At 39.4% G+C, this 20,263-nt stretch overlaps 1 long non-coding RNA gene across 1 annotated transcript; it reads left to right on the top strand.

Annotated features, from left to right (window-relative positions):
- The first annotated feature begins 4,616 nt into the window (after nt 1-4,616).
- LOC138108947 (uncharacterized) lies at nt 4,617-19,571 on the top strand. Its single transcript, XR_011150151.1, has 5 exons — nt 4,617-4,669; nt 9,081-9,284; nt 9,369-9,483; nt 17,025-17,137; nt 18,954-19,571. It is a non-coding gene; the product is annotated as an uncharacterized lncRNA (long non-coding RNA).
- The last annotated feature ends 692 nt before the right edge of the window (nt 19,572-20,263 follow it).

The raw sequence follows: 20,263 nt of genomic DNA, 5'->3' as shown, positions 1-20,263 counted from the left end.
TAAAACCATCACACAGCCACAAGAACTAATGGCAAAAATTATCATGAAGGGTAGAGCAAGGCTCTGCACCCTGGCAGGATGTGACTTTTCATGCATCTACTTACCTGTAACAACAGACACATTAGATCACCTACTTCAAAATAATATAAATTTACAATTTGCATTAGATAGTTACTCAGGCCAAATCTCCAATCATTACCCAAAACATGGCATGTTTAATCTGCCATTCTCTTTCATCCCTCGAGAGATTCAAAGTAGAAAAGCCCTTGATGCAATCACCATTTTTACCAATGCTTCAGGAAAAAGTAAAAAGTCAGTGATCACCCAAAGACGCAAAAGTGGGAATCTGACATCAAGGTAATCCAAGGATCACCACAAGTAGCTGAACTAGCAGCTGTAGTTAGAGCATTTAGGAGGTTCAAAGAACCCTTTTATTTGGTCACAGACTCAGCATATGTAGCTGGAGTAACTGTTAGAACTGAGCATGCTCTCCTAAAAGAAATCTCAAACAAAAAAATTTATGATTTGCTCTCAAAGCTAATTTATCTGGTTTCCCACAGAGAGCATCCCTATTTTGTCATGCATGTGAGGTCACATACAAACCTGCCAGGATTTATTGCAGAGGGTAATCGTAGAACTGATGCTCTGTCTATACCAGCAGATATAGTTTTATCAGCCAACTTACCAAACTTACCAAAGCTCCCCCAAGTTTTTGAACAAGCAAAATTGAGCCATGCCATGTACCATCAAAATATTCCTGCTCTTATCCGCATGTTCCATCTGTCGCGGACGCAGGCAAAAGCAATAGTGGCAACATGTCCCAACTGCCAGAAGCTACAGCTTCCATCACTGGGCATGGGGGTCAATCCCAGAGGTATTAATAGTGGTGAAGTGTGGCAGATGGACGTCACACATTTCCCTGAATTTGGGAGATTAAAATACATTCATGTTTCTATTGATACCTTCTCTGGTGCTATGTATGCCTCTGCGCATGCAGGTGAAAAGGCTAAGGACGTTGAAAAACATCTTGTCCAAGCTTTTGCTGTGTTCGGTATACCTGAAGAGATAAAAATTGATAATGGACCTGCCTACACCTCTCAGGAGTTTAAAAACTTTCATCAGCAGTGGGGATTTCGACATGTTACAGGTATTCCTCACTCCCCAACTGGACAAGGCATTGTTGAACGTGCCCATCAAACCCTCAAGCGAATGCTGCTACAACAGTCAGGGACCACTAAACTCAACTCACTTAGACTCAGCAAAGCGTTGTTTACCATAAACTTCCTGAACGGCACCATTGAGGATCTGAACCCTCCCATCTATCGTCATCTCCAGAACACCAGGAGACAGAAACTGAAGGAAAATCCGAAGTCCTGATCTGAGACCCAGAGACTCAAAAAATCCAAGGACCATACAAACTTGTAACTTGGGTACGTGGGTATGCCAGTGTATCTACCCCTCAAGGACTGAGGTGGATCCCAGGGAAATGGGTAAAACCTTATGTCACTTTCTCAAAAGTTAAGGAGGTTAAAACTGCCTCCTGGAGGAGACGTCGTAAAAAGGATCCTGATTTTGCACCCTCATGTAAACCCCCTACTGCAGATTTTGATGTTAATCCTTTAAGTTAAGTTGCACTGTTTTGCACTCACATTTTGCACTGTATTTTGTAATCTTCGTCCTGATACCCCATACCATAGATGTCCTGACTAACCCCCTGAGTTTTGACAGGGGAACTAGTTTAAAGAGATTTTAGGTACTGTCGAGTTGTAGGGACGATAGATTCCAATTATGTTTTGCACTGTTGTTTTGTTACTGTTCTATGCACTTAAAGTTACCAAGAGTTACAACCCAGCTTTAAAGAAAAAAAAATAGGGAATTGTTGCTGCCTGTTCTGAGCTTCCCCTCCCCCTCCCCAAGCTGAACCCCTTTGTTCCAAAGCACGGGCAAAACCAAATGTAACTCAAACTCTTTAGCAGTGTCTGACTGGCCGCTCACTCCGGGTCTGCCCCCAGTCCTCCACTTTCCCCTTCTCCTAATAAAAGAGAGGACCAAGGCAGGGCCCGCCCTCTTTTGGCTTTGCAGCTTTCTGCGAATATCTATGTGCTCCTGTTTCTTTTGAAAGCTTCTAATTGCAGGAAATTAAGCAAGCTAAGAGCTATAATTCTCCCTCTTTGCTTCTGCTGGTGGTATTACATTTGCAGCTGCCATTTTGCTGCTTTTAGAGCTACTAAAGTGCTAGATTGCCTGTGCTACCTCTCTAGGCTGCTCAAGGCTTTCTAAGGCATTAAACTACTAGCCTAGCTGGTAAAAGCTGTAAGTATACCCCCACAGACTTGGATCAGAATCATAAAGATGCAGTGACATAAAGATGCATGGTAATGCACGAGAAAAAAAATACTCAAAAAGAAAAATCATTACTTTGGTACAAGGTTATTGTTTTATGAGGTCAGCCATACCAATTCAGTATACCTCTTGTATTTGGGAGGACACTTTATTTGTTGGGTTTTGTGTCTGCAGAAAGGTTCTTAGGTTCAGGAATGGAGGATTTTTTCCATTTTTTTTTTCTAGTTTCTACAATAGATTGTTTGGATCTATGGTCCTTTGATGTGAAGGGTATTCAGTTTATTTTTTAAGTATAAAAGAAAGTAAATTCCTAAGCTGGGACTTTATTAGTGTCGTGCATGTTATTTATATTTCAGCTGTGCACAGATTCCAGGCATTGGCCATTGTTGTGGTTTGACACTGGCCAAATGCCAGGCACCCACAAAAGCTGCTCGCTCACCCTCCGTGCCTCAGCTGGGCAGAGGAGGGAAAGAAAGTTAATGAAGGGTTCATGAGTTAAGGACCAGGAGAAAACACTCCAAGAGCAAAACAGGCTTGGCTTAGCGGTACAAAGTGAATTTATTACTAACAAAGTCAGAGGAGGAGGATGAGAAGTAAAATAGGCCCTTAAAAACACCTTTTCTTCCCCCAACCCTTCTCTCCTTCCCACTGGCAGCACAGAGAGAGGGTGTGGAGGTTTGGTCAGTTCATCACCCGAGATTCTCTTCTGCAGCTCAGGGAGAGGAGTCCTTCCCCTGTGAGACCATGGGGTGCTTCCCACAGGACACAGTTCTCTGTGAACTTTCCCAGCATGGGTCCACTCTCACAAGCAGCAATCCTCCCAAAACTGCTGCAGCGTAAATTCCCCCCATGGGCAAACAGTCCTCCCAAAACTGCTGCGCCGTGGCTCTTTCTTTCCACAGGGTGCAGTGCTCCAAGGACAGGCTGCTCCAGCCTGGAAGCTCCACCGGATCCCAGCCTCCTCCAGGCATCCACCCGCTCCGGCGTGGGCACCTCCCCCACCGGCTGCGGGTGGATCTCTGCATCCCCCGTGGATCCCCATGGGCTGTAGGGGCACAGCTGCTGCACCATGGTCTGCACCACGGGCACCTGGAGCACCTTCTCCCCCTCCTTCTCCACTGACCTTGGTGTCTCCACGTTGTTTCCCTCACATGTTCTCACCTCCTCCTCTTCTCTGGCTGGAAAAAAACTGTGCGTGCCCCACTTTGTTTTGATTTTCTTCTTAAATATGTTATCACAGAGGAATTACCATCATCTCTAATTGGCCTAGACTTGGCCAGTGGCATGTCCATTTTCAGAGCCATCAGGGATTGCATCTGCTGGACATGGTGGAAGCTTCTGGCAGCTTCTCACAGGAAGCACCTCTGTGCCCCCCCCACTACCAAAAACCAGGCTGAGCAAAACCTACACAGCCATAATGTCTTGGTCTAAAACAACTTGTAGTTCTTTGCCTTCTTCCTAAAAATATCCACCTTAGTGATGTGTTTCTGCACATTGTTAATCCTTCTGAAGTCATTGGAACATGCCACCTGCATAAAGATGTGTTTGGTTGCACAGCTAAAGCCTTACCCTGTAAACACTTATATCATCCAATCTGTATTCATGCAAAGAATAATGTTATATTTATTTAAAAAATAGTAGTGAAAGCAAAAAATCAGCTAGAGAATAAATTTTGTAATAAACCCAGAAAAAACTGAAAATAAGTTGCTGGAAGGTCAGCTGAAGCAGGTGTGTCTGGCAGTGAGAAACAGACTTCCTGCCTTGGAGATCATTACCTGTAGTGCAGAAACTTTTAGAGGCTTCATGAGGACTTCATGCTTTATATTTTCATTGATATGTCAACAATGTCTAAAAATCTCTATTCCCTTAGCCCTATTAAACTAGAGAGAGAAAAATGAAATGATTGGATAGTTTGTCTGTGCATTGATTTTTTTTCTACGTCAATGTGTATTATTGTGAAAACATTTTAAGGTTTTTCCCATGGTTAACCTTGTAGAAAAGTATAAGAAACCCTTAACATCCATTTCTAGTATAAAAGATCATTTGACCTCAAAATCTGTACACACATCCACAAATTTTGTTTTGTGTGTTCAGCTGAGAATACAGCAAAGGCCTGGGAAAATTAAAGGTTAATCCCTCATCTGAAGTGCAGAAGTGCTTCCTCCTGCCTGCAGGTGGGAGATGAATATGCTAATGGCGCAAGCCTGACTCTGCAGTGATTTGTAGGTGAAAATGTAACTTGTGGTAATTAAAGGCTAATTACTTTTAGCTAGCAAGTGGGAACCAGGTGCTCTAAAGCAAAAGAGGAAGATTTTATTTTGTGCTGGTAAGACTTTTGGAGGGGGAAAAGAAGAAGGGACTATGATTGTATTTCTTTTCTTTTGCCTTGAATTTTTTTTGTTTTAGTAAATTAGAGAATAGAAATGAAATGGTTAGATGTGACATGCAGTTTTCATAGGTTTTGGGGGGTTATTTTTATTTATTTTTATCATTGTTTTTCCTTAAGAGATGGCCAAACAGAGTTAGGCAGCAATTCTGGAAATGTTTTTGCTGTTTGGATGTTAGTAATATTGCCATCACGGGCAGTGTGTCTTGTTTCAAATCCTGTTTAAAAACAGCTCTTTCTGAGATGCTCACTAAAAAAATCTCTTTTAAAAGCTTCTCTCAATTATTGCTTTCAAAGGCACCCCCAAGCGTGAGCACTCAGACAGATTACAGCATTAGAGCTTCCCACATATTTCCATCTTGCCTTTATGGTAGGATGTGTTAACTTTCCTAGTTAGTCTTCTCTTTGAAGGCTCATGAATCCGAGGAAGTTCAGGCATTTACACCCAGTTTCCTTTCCTCTTTTTCAAGACAGCATTTTCACTATCACAAGTAGTCTCATGAAGATATTTCTATGTTAGATGAGGTGCCATATCACTTATCTGGGAAGTAAGCAACTCAGCATCATGAAGGGGCAAATCTAATTCTTTTGGTGACTGCTTGGCATATTTACTCTTTGTACCACTCATGCACTGTATGTTTTACAGTAGCTTTACAATTAAAAAAATAATCAAATTGCTGTTTAGACAGTTATATGTAATTATTTACTGATTGAGTCTATGTATAATGAGAATTAATCACTTTGAATAGTGGGTGATGAATCTATAAACTCATTTCCTTAATGAACTTACTTTTCCTTGTAACGAACTGGGGTGGTAGTCACTCGGACTCGGATACCACAGGTGGTATCCACAATAAGCATATGGGCTTTGCTGTCACTCTGTAGATCTGTATTTAGGCTCTAAGTTATTTATAGTACCTATATGGCTGTTGATCCTTTTCTTGGGCAGGTTTAGAGGTGATAAAACCTTAAAGTTCTAACCAGGTAAGTATCTAATTTTTTTTTTTTTTTTTAGGATACCCAATTTTTAAATGTGGTTTTCTTTAGCTATGTTACCCTTTTTACCTGGTTTGTAGACATGTTCTGCTTACATCAAATTTAACAGATAGAGGAAAGACCAGTGATACTAGTATTTCATTTCTAAGCAATAATTCAGACATTAATATATTCTTATGGGCCAGGAAGTGTGAGAATTTCCCCAGGTTAGAAAAATCAGCTTTGACCTGAAACGAATAGGGAGATATCTTGATCTCATTTTGCATGTTAGTATCTTAAAATCTACCAGCAGCTAATTTGTATTTAAAAAACAATTATCCCAAAAGGAGGCATTTCTTTTAACTCTTCAGGTTAATACTGATTTTGAAAGACTTTTGTGTATTTGATTGAGTGGAACTGCAGACTGTCCAGTTACCAGCTGAAGGTCTGGGGGGGCTCCTTCTGAGGTCAGTTCAATTTCCAGCAAGTTTGTTTTCTTGTAATAATGGGGAGACCTTTAGGGGCAATTGGCCAGCACAAACTTGGGCAACAAAAGCCTCTGTGGGCAGGCAGGTAGGCCAGTTATTTTTCTTGGTTTTGCTTTTAAAATGTCAAGAGAATTGATGTGTCCTTTTGAACTCTTTTGTTCTGCTTCATCAGCATCTTTTGCACAAAAATGTTTCACTAGTGCATTTTCTTTTTATATTTGATCAAGTTGTAATTCTGATTTCCTTTAGGAAGCGATTGTATGTTCTTATAGCTGTAGTTCAAGATGAAGGGAATTATAATGAGTCTTTCATTTTTACAGACGAGTATGTAAATTGAGTGGTAGAATCCAATATTGTATAATTACATTGATCACTAATCCTGATGTGGTTTTGTTCCTGTAAGTCTCTCCTGAACTGTTTTGCAGAAAGGAGGATAAAAAAATTATTGGTTAAAAGCAGCAGCATAAATAGTAGCAAGGATAATTTATATGCATTTACTTATTAAAGCATTGAAACAGTCAGGTCAAATGGGCTCAAAGCCTGCAAGGAGGACATCAGTTACCTTTTTCCTATTGTAAATACCTTACTCTATAAAGTGCAATTGCTGTAATTAGTAGAGCAAATTATGAAGAAAAGTGTTCTGTGAAAAATTAGTGCCATTCTTCAGCAGCTCAAGAACTCACATGTAAGTTTTATCTTGTTATAAAGATATGTTTTATTAGTTTGTTCCATCACCCTCTTTTTGGACCCCTTATCTCTGGAAACACCCATGAGAAGAAAAAGAATAGGTGTTTATTTCTCACTAGCATTCTGCTTAGTAAATAATGAGTCAAATGGCTTTTCATCCACAATTTCTCAAAGGTGCTCTATATAACAAGACATGGTTTGTTACTGAATTCCCCAAAGCAAGAACTCTCCCACAATCCCTGAATTTGTGCTTGGTGCCTTTGCATCCACTGGACTGATAGACAAGGATGTCTACAAATTATTTTAGATTTTTAAATTTTCTTTAGAGCCTTTAAAGACGTGTGAATTTTCATCCTGTTGTTTTGCTCTATCATGGTCTTACTGGGATTTCTGTTTCAGGATGATACCTTCTTGGCTTAGATAATCTTTTGCATTTAATTATATTTTAGCTCTTTTTATTCTGTAGTATCTCCCTCCTTCCCACCTCTCATTTCCTTGTGGAATACTCATGTTTGATACATGCATGAAGAACAGGTAATGAGGAAAACTGAAAGAGCTGGAAATAATTTTACAAAATATATTTTCCTGCTGTAGTACAGTTAACAAAATTCAAATGTATTTGTGTAACAGTACAGTGTTATGGAAATATAATTAATAGCAATCTAGAAACTATTAAATAGCTTTTTTTCATGTTATCAGCTAATATTCAGAAAATATTATGGACAGAAAGCTTTCCTCTTCCTCTGATATGTGTGGATGTCCTTGAATTTCACTGATACTGAAAAACTAGTTTATCACACCTCAGTAAGTTCCTTATGTCCTTGTTTTCCAACAGTGATAACTTAATTTTCTCAGTGAACTGGTGGAAAATGCAACATTTCACAAAACAAATTATAGCAGAGAAATAGAAAGCAATAGAGAGGATATTTTCTTTTTCTTCTTTACAAAAATGTTTTTTATTATAATTGCTGATTTTAAAAAACCACAGAAATTGGAAGAGGGTTCTTTTGGGTTTGTTTGATATTTTTTATCCTCAGGTAAGGATGGAAAGGGAGAAATAAGCTTTGGCAGTTTAGTAGGTGTCTCACAGAGCTCAGTTGGACTGATGAAAACAGCGAGATGGAGCTAGAGGAAGGGAAGAACTGTTCTCTAATAAAATGATTTTGTTATTCCTTGATTAAAGTTTGGTAAAACTTTTGAAATAATCCCATTAGGCAGCTGGATCAGGAGCATTTTTGCAGCCTGTGTCATGTGTGTGAAACATGCCTGTAATGCAGCCAGACATGAGGCGTTTATCAGACTGAGAGGAAGATGCATCTAGATACTGTGGCTAGATAGACATGCAACTTTGATAGCTGGTGTGGGCTGTGCATTTACCATCTCTTGCCCAGAACTTCTATGAGCAAATTATGTAGGTGCATGCAGGAGAAAGAGAGACCTTGCTCATAAGGGAGGGAGGGAGGAAGGAAAGGGGAGAAAACCTGTCAGCTTTTGTCAGTGGTGGATCTGTTTTAGAGCTGGCTGTCACTGGCTCTGCTCAGCATGGGTGGTCTCCTGGTCCCTTCTTTCAGAGGTCACCCCTATAGTTGTCCCCCCTGCACCAAAACCTTGTCAGGTAAATCAGATACCACTGTTAATAAGCATGAGGAAAAAAAACTCAAACAGCTTCTTTGAAAGATTCATTTTTTCTGTTTATGAGGTGTATCAAATAGATGTCAACTTGACAGGGACAAGCTTTGCAACATGCCGTGGTATTATATGGCTGGTGTGCTGCAATGGGACGCTCATTTACATGGCTGATCAGTCCCTTGAGGAAAAGCTGTCCAGCCCATGCAGTACAGAGCAGATGAGGATGACTTTATTAATAAGAAGACAAAATAAAGACAAATAAAAAGTATCACACTTGTATATCCGTACAGTGAGTGGAAAACTTAGTGTATGTAAAAGACTGTTTGGGTAGTGGGGGAATGCTTCAGATTGGCTTCACTAAGAACATTTTCTCAGAATAATAAAATTTGCATTAATAAAATTATTTGATTTAGAACACGGAAGTAAAAAATTAGTCTGAATTTGTGTTGCTTTTAATCTGGAAAACTTTAGACACAGCCAAAGGAACTTTTCTATATGCCCATGAGTAGGAAACAGAGGTGAGTGCTTTTTAATGCATACTTTAGTAATGCTGCTATCTTTTTGTTTTTCAGTAATGTAGCGCAATGATTTCTGAGTTGTCTTCCATTTGTCCGTGACCACCTATCTGTGGGAGAACGTTTTCCTCCTTTCATGACAAGACAGCAGCATAAATTAGAGACTCAAACCTAAGCGGAGCTCGACCACTGCACTATAAACCCACAAAGCCGTGCACAAGCTGATGAGTGAGAGGAAGAACACAATGTTCCTTGAGCAAGGCAAGATTTAAGAATGTCAAGTTTCTGAGATCTCAGGAGCTCCTTACGTAAAGTACTTAAATAGCTCCCTAACTCTCTCTGCAGCTTCTTTGCCCTCTGGGCAGTACACGGAGGTGTATGAGCAAACTTCTGTTGTAGATGTGGCCCAGTCAGAGCCCCACTGAACCTGCTGCCCCTTGGGCACATTTTGTTCAACAAGGTATTACAAGGTCAGGTTGGTGTGTTTAGAAAAAAAGCAGCAAACCTGTTGTGTGTGTTCACAAAACTCAGGGTTGCCCAGCAAATGCTGACATTGATTTCTTTTGTGTTTACCTTATCTGCTGCTTTAGATACTGACACTCACAGACTCCCCACCGGGTCCATGGTCTTTGTTATAGAGAGGGTGGAACTCACAAGTAGTGGCAGATGATGTCTTTTCCATGTTCCCATAGGTTATCCCTGTTCCCTTCATTACTGGGTCTCTATCCCTTATGTGTGTTGCCAAAGGAGTTTATATACCTCTGCTATCAATAACCAGTTTCACCTCTAAAGGGAAAAGGTGGTACTTAAAAAGAAAAAAAAAAAGGAATTAAAAAACCACCTGAAAAACAAGTCTAATTGGAAAAAAGAGACCCAAACCAAACAAAGCCAGCTAAACCTACAATAAACAAGCAACCCTGCCAGTGTGTTTGCAGAATTTAGGCAATAGAAAAAGGGGAGTGAAAAGTGTTTTTATTGGCATAGCCACACATTGCTAAATTTTTTCACATTTGAAGGTGCAGTCTATAGCAAAAGAATGAAAACATTTTTGATTTCTTTGAGGTGTAGCAGCTAACTCTCAGAAAGCTGTGAGCATTAAAAAGTGATGTTAACATTTTTATGCATAAAATTTATTGCTTATTGATTCAAATGAAATAACCTTTTACTTCCAGGACATGAGAAACAACTGTCATTTTTTTCTGTAACTTCTTGAGAAAAGGGGAAGATTTTTAATATTTGACATCAGAATTATGTTCTAATTATGAGTCTATTAATTCTGGCAGTTAAAGCCAGTCCATGTTTTCAAATGCAGATACAACTAAGCATATCCTTTTAATCTGATAGCTTTTTTTGTGAATGTAAATACCACCACTTATATCTTCAAAGTATTTAGACCACTTCAGTACTTTGCTATTGCTTACTAAATGCTTCAGGTCCTTAAGTAATTAACAGAAAAGGTATGATTTTGGTTTGGGTTTTGTTTGGGCATTTTTTTGGTTTGTTTTAAATGACAGTATAGTCTATAGTTTCATTAAAAGTCCCTGCTAACACTAGTACATGGTTACAACACTGCCACGAAAGCCTAACTGGGTCACGTTTGGCTGCAGCTCCAGTCTTTAGTGACTTCAGGATTGCTACACTCCTGTGAAAAGTGTATTGGAGCCAAAACTAGTGCATCATGCAAGTGGAAATCACTACTATGTATCTGTCTTTCTGGGCTGGCTGCGCCTCAGTGACTTAGTTCATTGCCAGCAGACATCAGAGCTTCCAAAGATACATAGAAACATACTTTTATTTAGCGCTGATTATGCTTAATACAGCAGAACACATAACCTGTAAGTTATTAGTATGATTTTAGGAAAGTCCGTTTCTTTAGAGAAACGGTGTAAAACATTGAGAGAGATAAGATGCAGTTTGGCATGGAATAGCAGACTGTGCAATTAATTTCTTTCCACAGCTTTAGCATGAACATGCGTACTGAGTCAAATTATTATAAACTACCACTTAATTTAGTCTAATTGCATTGTCTTGGCCATCACCCCTCATTCCCTAAGTGGTTGCCATTCTTGAAATAGTGTTGCTAGCCCACTTCATTTAAGTCCTTTGCTTTCAGTAGGTGCTTTCTGCAGGATGGCTGATATTCCACAAGCTATGTTGCTTCTTCTGCACTCAGCTCTGCAAGAGTTATATCTTTGCACCCTTCTGGCAGGGCTCCTAATATTCTTCCTGAACAAGGTTCTTCAGCTATTTACAAAATAATTGTAAAATTGTACTAATTATACATTTTCATTGGGAAGAGAATGTGCAGTTAGAATTGAGATAAAGCTTTCTTGGGTTAAAAAAGCAAACCAAAAAGCCCATACCTAAATCCAAAATATGTCAGTCTGATAATCATTTTAAATAGGTGGGAATTCATGATGTTCAATAAATACATTCAAGCTTTGAAGGTAACTCTGTTTCTGAATATTTTACCAGAATAATTTCTGCTTTCTTGGTAGAAAAACAAGCTCTTGATTTTAAATAACATTTTGAAAAAAATAATTTCTAATACCTTTAATGTATGAATTCTCTGATAGGGCTTAAAAAGATAGACCAATATCCTCTCTTGTCCACTGATTAGCACAGCTTATCTTTCTGCATGAAAACTGTTTGGAAATGTCTATGAATTGTCAAGTAAGTGCATGATGTAAGTCTTTGGTTTCTCTCAGGACTGAACATGGACTTGTATTAGGGCCCTTGAAGAGGAGATAGTTCTGTTAAGAGAAGCCTAATTCTGACATTCTCATAATTTTTTTTTTCTCTCAAGGTTTGGTATTTTCACATGTATTCTTTCTTTATTTATGAAGATTGGTTAGCTTCAGATGCAGAAAGTGTCTGGTGTGGCCTTTTGAAGACCCAGGGAGCTCACAAAGGAGACAAATTATCCTAGGAGTTTCATTATTTCTATTCATACCTCTTTCTCAGCTGATAGCAATTTTACCAAGCTCCTTTTCATCAAAATGAAGATTGTGACTAACAAAGTGGTATGCAGAAGCTCAGGATCTGCAGAGCTGCTGTTCTGACCACTGTCTGGTTTTCCTCCTGTAACGCCACATAAAATATCAGTGGCATTCAGCCACATGCAAAAGGTTGAGAAAGGAGCAACATCAGAGCTTCCCCAAGATGGGATAAGTGCACTTGGTGATTAGCAATTATCAGGTGTCAGTCAGTCTTGGAATGACAAGTGCCAAGTGTGTCAACAAGGTCTGTGAGCAACTTTATCAGTGTTGGTTTAGGAATCATTGTGCAGATTGAAGTCTGAGTGTCATGAACATCAGCTAAAGCCTTTTAGTGACTGTGTGGTCATCTGTCTGAGGGGCTTACTTATAGTAGGTGAAAGTTTTAAGAATGAGTTTAAAGACATTTCATTAGTAGCCCATAAGATCCAGGAGAAATTCAGGGGGGAAAAAGGGTGTCTCAGGGAAAAAAGAGGGTGTATCACCTTTGGAAAAAGGGGCAGGCAGCTCAGGAAGTGTTTAAGGATGTAGTTAGGTCATGCGTAAAGAAAACTAAAGAGGCAAAAGCTCAATTAGAACTTAATCTGGCTACTTCTGTAATGGGTAATAAAAAATGTTTTTATAAATGCATTACTATCAAAAGGAAGGGCAAGGAAACCTCCATTCTTTATTGGATGCAGGGGGGAGTATAGTTACCAAAGATGAGGAAAAGGCAGAGGTACTTAACAGCTTCTTTGCCTCAATTTTCAACAGAAAGACAGGTTGTTCTCAGGACAACTGTCCTCCTGGGCTGGTAGATGGTATCAGGGAGCAGAATAGCCCCCACTGTTATCCAGGAGGAAGCAGTCAGAGACCTGCTGAGTCACTTAGATGCTCACAAATCTATGGGGCCAGATGAGATCCATCCTAGGGTGATGAGGGAGCTGGTAGATGAGCTTTCAAAGCTGCTCTCCATCATTTACCATCAGTCATTGCTCACTGGGGATGCCCAAGATGACTGGAAGCTGGCCAATGTTACACCCATCCAGAAGAAGGGCTGGAAGGAGGATCTGGGAAACTACAGGCCTGTCAGCCTGACCTCGGTGCCCAGCAGGATTATGGAACAGATCGTCTTGAGTGCCATCACATGACACTTACAGGATGACCAGAGGATCAGACCCAGTCAGCATGGGTTTAGGAGGGGCAGGTCGTGCCTGACCAACCTGATCTCCTTTTATGACCAGGTGACCTGCCTGGTGGATGCGGGGAAGGCTGTGGATGTTGTCTACCTGGACTTCGGCAAACCCTTCGACATAGCAAACCCTTTGACACCCTCCCACAGCATACTCCTGGGAAAGCTGGCAGCCCACGCCTTGGACAGGTGCTGGTCACCTTTCACTGGGTTAAGAACTGGCTGGACGGCCAGGCCCAAAGAGTGGTGGTGAACAGTGCTGAATCCAGTTGGCAGCCAGTCACTGGTGGTGTCCCCCAGAGATCAGTGCTGGGGCCAGTCCTGTTTAATATCTTCATTGATGATCTGGATGAGGGGATTGAGCCCACCATCAGTAAATTTGCAAATGACACCACACTGGGAGTGTGGATCTGTTGGAGGGTAGGAGGGCTCTGCAAAGGGACCTGGACAGGCTGGATAGATGGGCTGAATCCAACAACATGAGGTTTAATAAGTCCAAGTGCTGGGTCCTGAACTTTGGCCAGAACAACCCCCTGCAGTGCTACAGGCTGGGGACAGAGTGGCTGGAGAGCAGCCAGGCAGAAAGGGACATGGGGGTCGACAGCCGGTCGAACATGAGCCAGCAGTGTGCCTAGGTGGCCAAGAAGTCCAATGGCATCCTGGCCTGGATCAGGAATAGTGTGGCCAGCAGGACCGGGGAAGTCATTCTTCCCCTGTGGCACTGGTGAGGCTGCACCTTGGGTACTGTGTCCAGTTCTGGGCCCCCCAGTTTAGGAAGGATGTTGGGGTGCTGGAGAATGTCCAGAGGAGGGCAACAAAGCTGGTGAGGGGTCTAGAACACAAGTCCTGTAAGGAATGGCTGAGGGAGCTTGGGGTGTTTAGCCTGGAGAAAAGGAGGCTCAGGGGTGACCTTATCACTCTCTACAAATCCCTGAAAGGAAGATGTAGCCAGGTGGAGGTCAGTCTCTTCTCCCAGGCAACCACAGGACAAGAGGACGCAGACTTAAACTGCACCAAGGGAGGTTTAGACTGGACATGAGGAAGTTTTTTTTATAGAAAGGGTGACTGGGCATTTGATTGGGCTGCCCAGAGAGGTGGTGGAGTCACTGTCCCTGGAGGTGTTCAAGGAAAGACTGGATGTGGCATTTAGTGCCATGGTCTAGTTGACAAGGTGGTGTTAGGTCGTAAGTTGAACCTGATGACCTCAAAGGTCTTTTCCAACCTAGTTGATTCTGTGATTCTGGAATTGGTCTATTTGTGCATGTTAATATATTCATAGAAGCATTGTTTTTTCCCCGTTAATTCTAATAAAGTTGTGAAGAAGCAGAGTTCTATATGCAAACCTTGGTGAGGACCTTTTTATTACATATAAACAGAGCTAATTACTCCAGTCTATATCAAAACAATTATTAATACCACATGAGTGCTTAAGGAAACCTGAGCTATGAGTTGGCTACAAAACCTAGACCTCTAGATGTATAGGTGGATACGTGGGAAACTTTTTTCAGAATTAATTTAAAGGTAATTAGGTTTTTGTTTGGATATGCTGTGTTTGTTTGGGAGGAATTAGGGTGGTGGTTAGTGTTTGTTTGCTTCAAAGTAAAACCAAACAACTCATTGAAGACAAGTTCTAATTTGCTGAGGTTTACTCTATTGCTTTTTATTACCACTGTGTTATTCTGTAATTCCAGTGTCACCATTAAGCCCCCAAACCTGACTGGCACCAGAAGCTCTGTCACAGCTGAATGAAGGGTGGGAAATCTAATTCCATGAAATTTGCCTGGATAAAGGTTTTGGGGATAAAATATTGAGCCACAAAGTAGTTGTTGACCTGTGGAGGCAAGCCAGCTATTACATCAGGTAATCAGAGTTGCAGCTGCTCTTGCAGTTTCTCAGCTTGAATTGGGAAAGAAGACTTGTAATTTTCGTTCTGGTGGGTCTGAGGAGTATCAGTCTGGCATAGTTGGATATGAGCTCATTATAATCTAAATAAACAATACCAATCAGAGTATTTTATTCTGCTATTTAGAAAATTTATTTTGCATATTGTATTCCTCTATTAGCTCTAAAAATCAAGAAAAAATTTAAGTACAATAGCTCCTGAATTTCTGTCTAAATATTCTACTTTTCATCAGGTTACTTATTTCCTTCTTCTTTAGATTCTTTCTGTTTCTTTGCTTCTTTCTTCCTTGAGACAGCTTTCATGCTGCTGATTAATCTGTGTTATTTCTGAATCACCTCACAAAGAGCTTTTTTTTTAGCTCACTAATTTTTGCCAGTTCCAGTAAGAATATCTGAATAGTTTATATATGAATTAACTCTAGTTCCTGGTGTCTAGGGACATTCAATACAGTTTTCAGTACCCATGAACAGTCATAAAAGCATTTGACATTAATGCAAATTTAAATTTAGTTGACTAGGTAATAAATCACTCTGTTTCAGTTCCCCCTCCCCCCCATTTTATCTTTTAAATCACTATTTCATTAGTTATACAGCAGATGTACATTTTATTTCCTGTTATCATTCCTGCCTAAGGCAGCTGTAGCAAACCTGTTTACATTTGTTTTCATATTAATAACCTCTGCTCTGGTGATCAAAATACTTGATCTGAGACAGGTCTTTATTATTATTGTCATTGATATATGTAGGAGATCCTTTTAAAGATTTTTTTCTGGTTGAAATTTTGGCATCTTTAAAACAGATGGACTTGCTTCTGTGTATTCCTAATATTTTGCATTTGGGAACACTCCATTGAAAACGGACATGCCAGCTCTTGAGGGACATAAGGTAGAGGCAGGCCTTTTTTCCCAGGCAGCTAGCCTGGGACAGGACAAGAGAATAGCTGTGCCAGGGGAGGTTCAGGTTGGACATCAGGAAGAATTTCTTCACTGAAATAGTGCTTAACCATTGGAATGGTCTGCCTAGGGAGATGGCGGAGTCACCCCATCTCTGGAAGGGTTCAAGAAACAGCTGGATGTGGCAGTACATGCACTATGTGGCACTGAGTTGACATGGTGATGTTTGGTCAAAGGTTGGACTCCATGATCTTGGAGGTCTTTTCCAACCTAAATGATTTTATTATCTGTCTGGGAACCATTTTGTTCACCCTACAGAAACAGGATGAGGAAGACAAATTTCAGTTTGCTCCTTTCCCTCTCCCATGGCCACTGAAGGTGGGAAGTGTTTATTCTGGATCAAGAATGAACCCTTCCCTGAAGGCTATCTGTTAGGAAAACTCAGGCCGATGCCCCACTGATGATGACAGTGAGGTCCCGTATGCACATCAGACGCTTCATCTAAGAAAATATTTTGCTGGCTGATTGCTACCCACTTGCTTTGAGTGGTGCCCTTCATGCAGCACTGTGGCTTTTCTTTCAAAGAGGCTTCCAGAAGGTTCTCTAAGCTGGCTGGTCTGCTGTAACTGGGTTCAAGGTTTCCTTTTCACTTTATACACAGGAAGAACTCTTCACAGGAGGAACTCTTTCTAAGCATTTCTACAGCAGTGGCCACACTTTAATCTGGTTTATATTTGATGGGCAATATTTTAGTACACGTTAATTAAGTGACTTTGAGCTTCTAATAAACCATGCCTAGATAGTACTTATTTACAGAAGAAATACTATTTACCCCATCCTCTTCTAGACTAGAAGATAGTGGAGATCCCTGACAAGCTCCTTAAAACTTCTGCAGCTGGTCATTTGAGTCAAGTAAATAACATTTCTAGCAGCTTCCATACAGAAGTGTTTCATTATGTTGTCAGGCATGAAAATTGTATTGTCACTACATAAAAATGTTTTTGGAAGAATTGACAGCTTTTTGATTTATGTGTCTAAGATTCTAGCTGATGCTGGTGATGATATGTGACACCCGAGAGGAGAAGAACTTTCGTGCTGTGAGAATTTAGGAAGAAAAAATACTCTTTGTTTCTTCTCACAATCCAAATTAAGGTTTGTGTTGGGCAATATGAGACATATCCTAAGACCTCATAGAAAGAAAGCCCTTTTATAGAACCATCCAAATATGACAGATCCTTTTTAAGAGAAATATTTGAGCTGTACTTAAAGGCTAGCTTTAGCTTCTTTGAACATGTACATGCTTGTGTTGAAAAGACTGTTGATAAGTAGAGAGTGGTTTTAGGATCCAAATTCTTTCCAGAAAAATTCCTACTTTGAGAAAGGAGGGAAGAGAAATAAATGTTTTATTTAAGTGAGATATTGTAATGTCTTTTGTGACATTTCCAGGGCTGACTAGAAGGATAAAGGGGGATAATAATAAAAGCTAAAGAGAAAATTATTTATGTAAAAGTTTGAGGGCTTTTAAAGTATGAATTTGGATAAACACTCACTATTTGAAGTTATTCATCTCTTTTATCAATGGTCTTCTGATGTTCTATATTCTTTTCTTGCTAGGCTATTTGTTTTGTAACTAAAGCATTTCACATTCATCAGTGTTCTCCTTCATAAATTTGCTTTGTGGGATGATTCAAATATACCAGCGAGTTTTCAGGCTTTTATGTACTTTAGTTTCAAATGTGTGCAATCTACAAGGGAAAGGAAGTTAGAAATGTGTTTTCCTAGTTGCAGGGAAAGGCAGATCTCAAACCAAAATGTTATAGGTTTAGGTTTTTTCTCTGGCACAGTTATAGATCTTTAAAAATGTAATATGTAATACTGAAACATCTTTCTGGAATTTTTTTGTGAAAAATTTTTAATCACAGAACATAATATGTCCCTGATACTGATGATGAAACAACATATAATCTTTTCTGTCAGCAATTCTTCGTGAGATAAAATCTGACTAACCTGGACTGGCAAAAAAAATAAAAAGTGCAACAAAGCAAACCAACCTCATTCAATAAGTAGACTTGTGGCTGTACTTTCCTTTAAAACTCACAGTTTCTTTAGGCTAAAAAGACCATGAAACAGAAAGACCTTGAATGGCTTCTGAAGTGAATTTTTTCCCTTCCTTAATGTGAGATGCATGCAAGTAAACAGTAGATGTTAAAATTGTCAGGCATTTAAGACATCAAAGTTTTCTTCTGGTAACATATAGGGGAGATTTAAATAATATCGAATTTTAGAATCAGCAGGAAATACCTGGGAAACATACTGCAGAAATAAATTGGAAGCTGGTCCAGTACAATCCAGTCAATATATTACTGTATGCCAACAATCAGAGGAGTAAGAGTGATATCTGAGAGTGTTTCAGCAACAGTATCTGGTCAATGCCTAAATCCAGAGAGGTTTATTTCATTTTTCAAATTTCTCTTTTAAGTTTTTTTTTTTTTTTTTTTTTTAGTTAAATATTAGTTGTGAAATATATATATATATACACATCACCTGACTGGAGAATTACATTTTAACACCAGGAGTGTTCCTTTCTCCCTAAGACATTACTAGCTTCCAATTCCCCAGTTTGTCTCATACCTTCTGCTGGACTGACAATTAAAAAAAAAAAAAAAAAAAATCTGTAAAGAGATCTAGTCTTGTTTGAAACAATTCAAGTGGGAGGGTATTTACCTTGTCTCCTGGTATATTACTATTTTTTGTCCATACGGTTAATTACCTACGCTGTTAAAGTTTGCAGTGAATCAGAGTACAGCTTATCAGAAGAACACAGATCTCTGCTGCTTGTATTTTCTTTGCTGTCCCTTGCATGTATTTTTTTCATAAGATGTATTTAAAGAGTGGACCAGAAAGGCAGGAACAAACATACATTTATTTCTTCTTAGAACCTACCATTTGATCTTTTATTTTCTTTTAGTGGTGTATAGAGCCAGTTAAGAGTCTTGCCGTTCAGAAGTGTGTCCCATTGATCTTTTGGAAGAGCGCTGGTTTGACCCTTCAGTTCCCAGCCAGACATTGGCATCATGCTGATTGCTTCTGTGCTCTGAAATGAATTTGTCACAGCAGTATTTATAAAGAATCTTTTCTTGAAAATAAAAAGACATCTTCACCCCATGTCCTCTCCTTAAAAAGGGGAGTTAAAGGGAAAAAAGAACCAAAACCTAGACTGAAAGAGACACTGCCAAATTCTGTGGGAAGGAGAGAAGCAGGAAATAAAGTGGGAAGAAAATTTGTTAAATCTGGAGCTTATGTAACAGCAACAATTCGTGACAACATAGGGCAAGATAAAAAGCTCCTGGAAATGCATACAATTTTTCAAAATTAAAACCAGTGTACACCAAAAGCTAATGTTTCCCTAAAAATGCAGTTTTACAATGACAGTCTTATGGGGATATATGTGTGGTAGTAAATTAATGCTGCATTTTTAAGAAGTCACATCGCAATCACAGAGGAATTTCTTTTTAAATGCGTAGTTTCTAGCTTTCATATGAGAATATTTATAACCCACTTCCTTTACACTGCCACTCTTCTTAGAAGCACAGGGATAATTATAATTGTAAATAAGCATTATATAATTAAAATATAAATCAGCATTAAAATTTTTAAAATTAGTTTTCCTTTGAATGCTTTCATTTCTCCTCTATTATAAAGGATGGATTATTTTCCATTCACCACTTCTGAATACCTTTGAGCAAATGCAGTCATTTCAGTGCTTAAAATCTTAACGTCCTGCAGGAATGTATTTTGTCTTACTATTTAATTATGGGTACAGCATGAATTATCATATCTTATAGTAAAACTTTATTTTCATAATATTAAGTCCTTGTAACTTCTTTAGCTTATACTTTTTTTTGCCTGATGCATTAGAAAAGATCAATAGTAAATAGAGATTAAAGCACTTTCTAGGATTCTAAAGTTCTCACCTCTCACTAATGAAAAGTTGCAAGTCAGTCAGACTAACTGTAATGTGGCAAAACCGGGCTTTAATCTTGAAAAACTCTATGCTCATAGAACATTTTGTGTCAAATTTTTCTCTTCATGAAGCTATCACAAATTGGCCCTGCAGAGTGCCACAGGTGAGCAAATTTATCTCAGAAATAAAAAAATGGGATGTTGCATTCAGAAGAGCAAAGGCAATACTGAGAAGGTCATGGAGTAACTAAATAATCTTCTTTGAGCTACAGTCAAGCAAGAGTTGAAAGGAGTGAGCCAGTGTGTTTCTACAGT

The sequence above is a fragment of the Aphelocoma coerulescens genome, chromosome 4, assembly GCF_041296385.1.
Source record: "Aphelocoma coerulescens isolate FSJ_1873_10779 chromosome 4, UR_Acoe_1.0, whole genome shotgun sequence".
NCBI classification, from domain to species: Eukaryota; Metazoa; Chordata; class Aves; order Passeriformes; family Corvidae; genus Aphelocoma; species Aphelocoma coerulescens.
The sequence above is the reverse complement of the archived record's forward strand: the minus strand, read 5'-3'. Positions and strand labels throughout refer to the sequence as shown.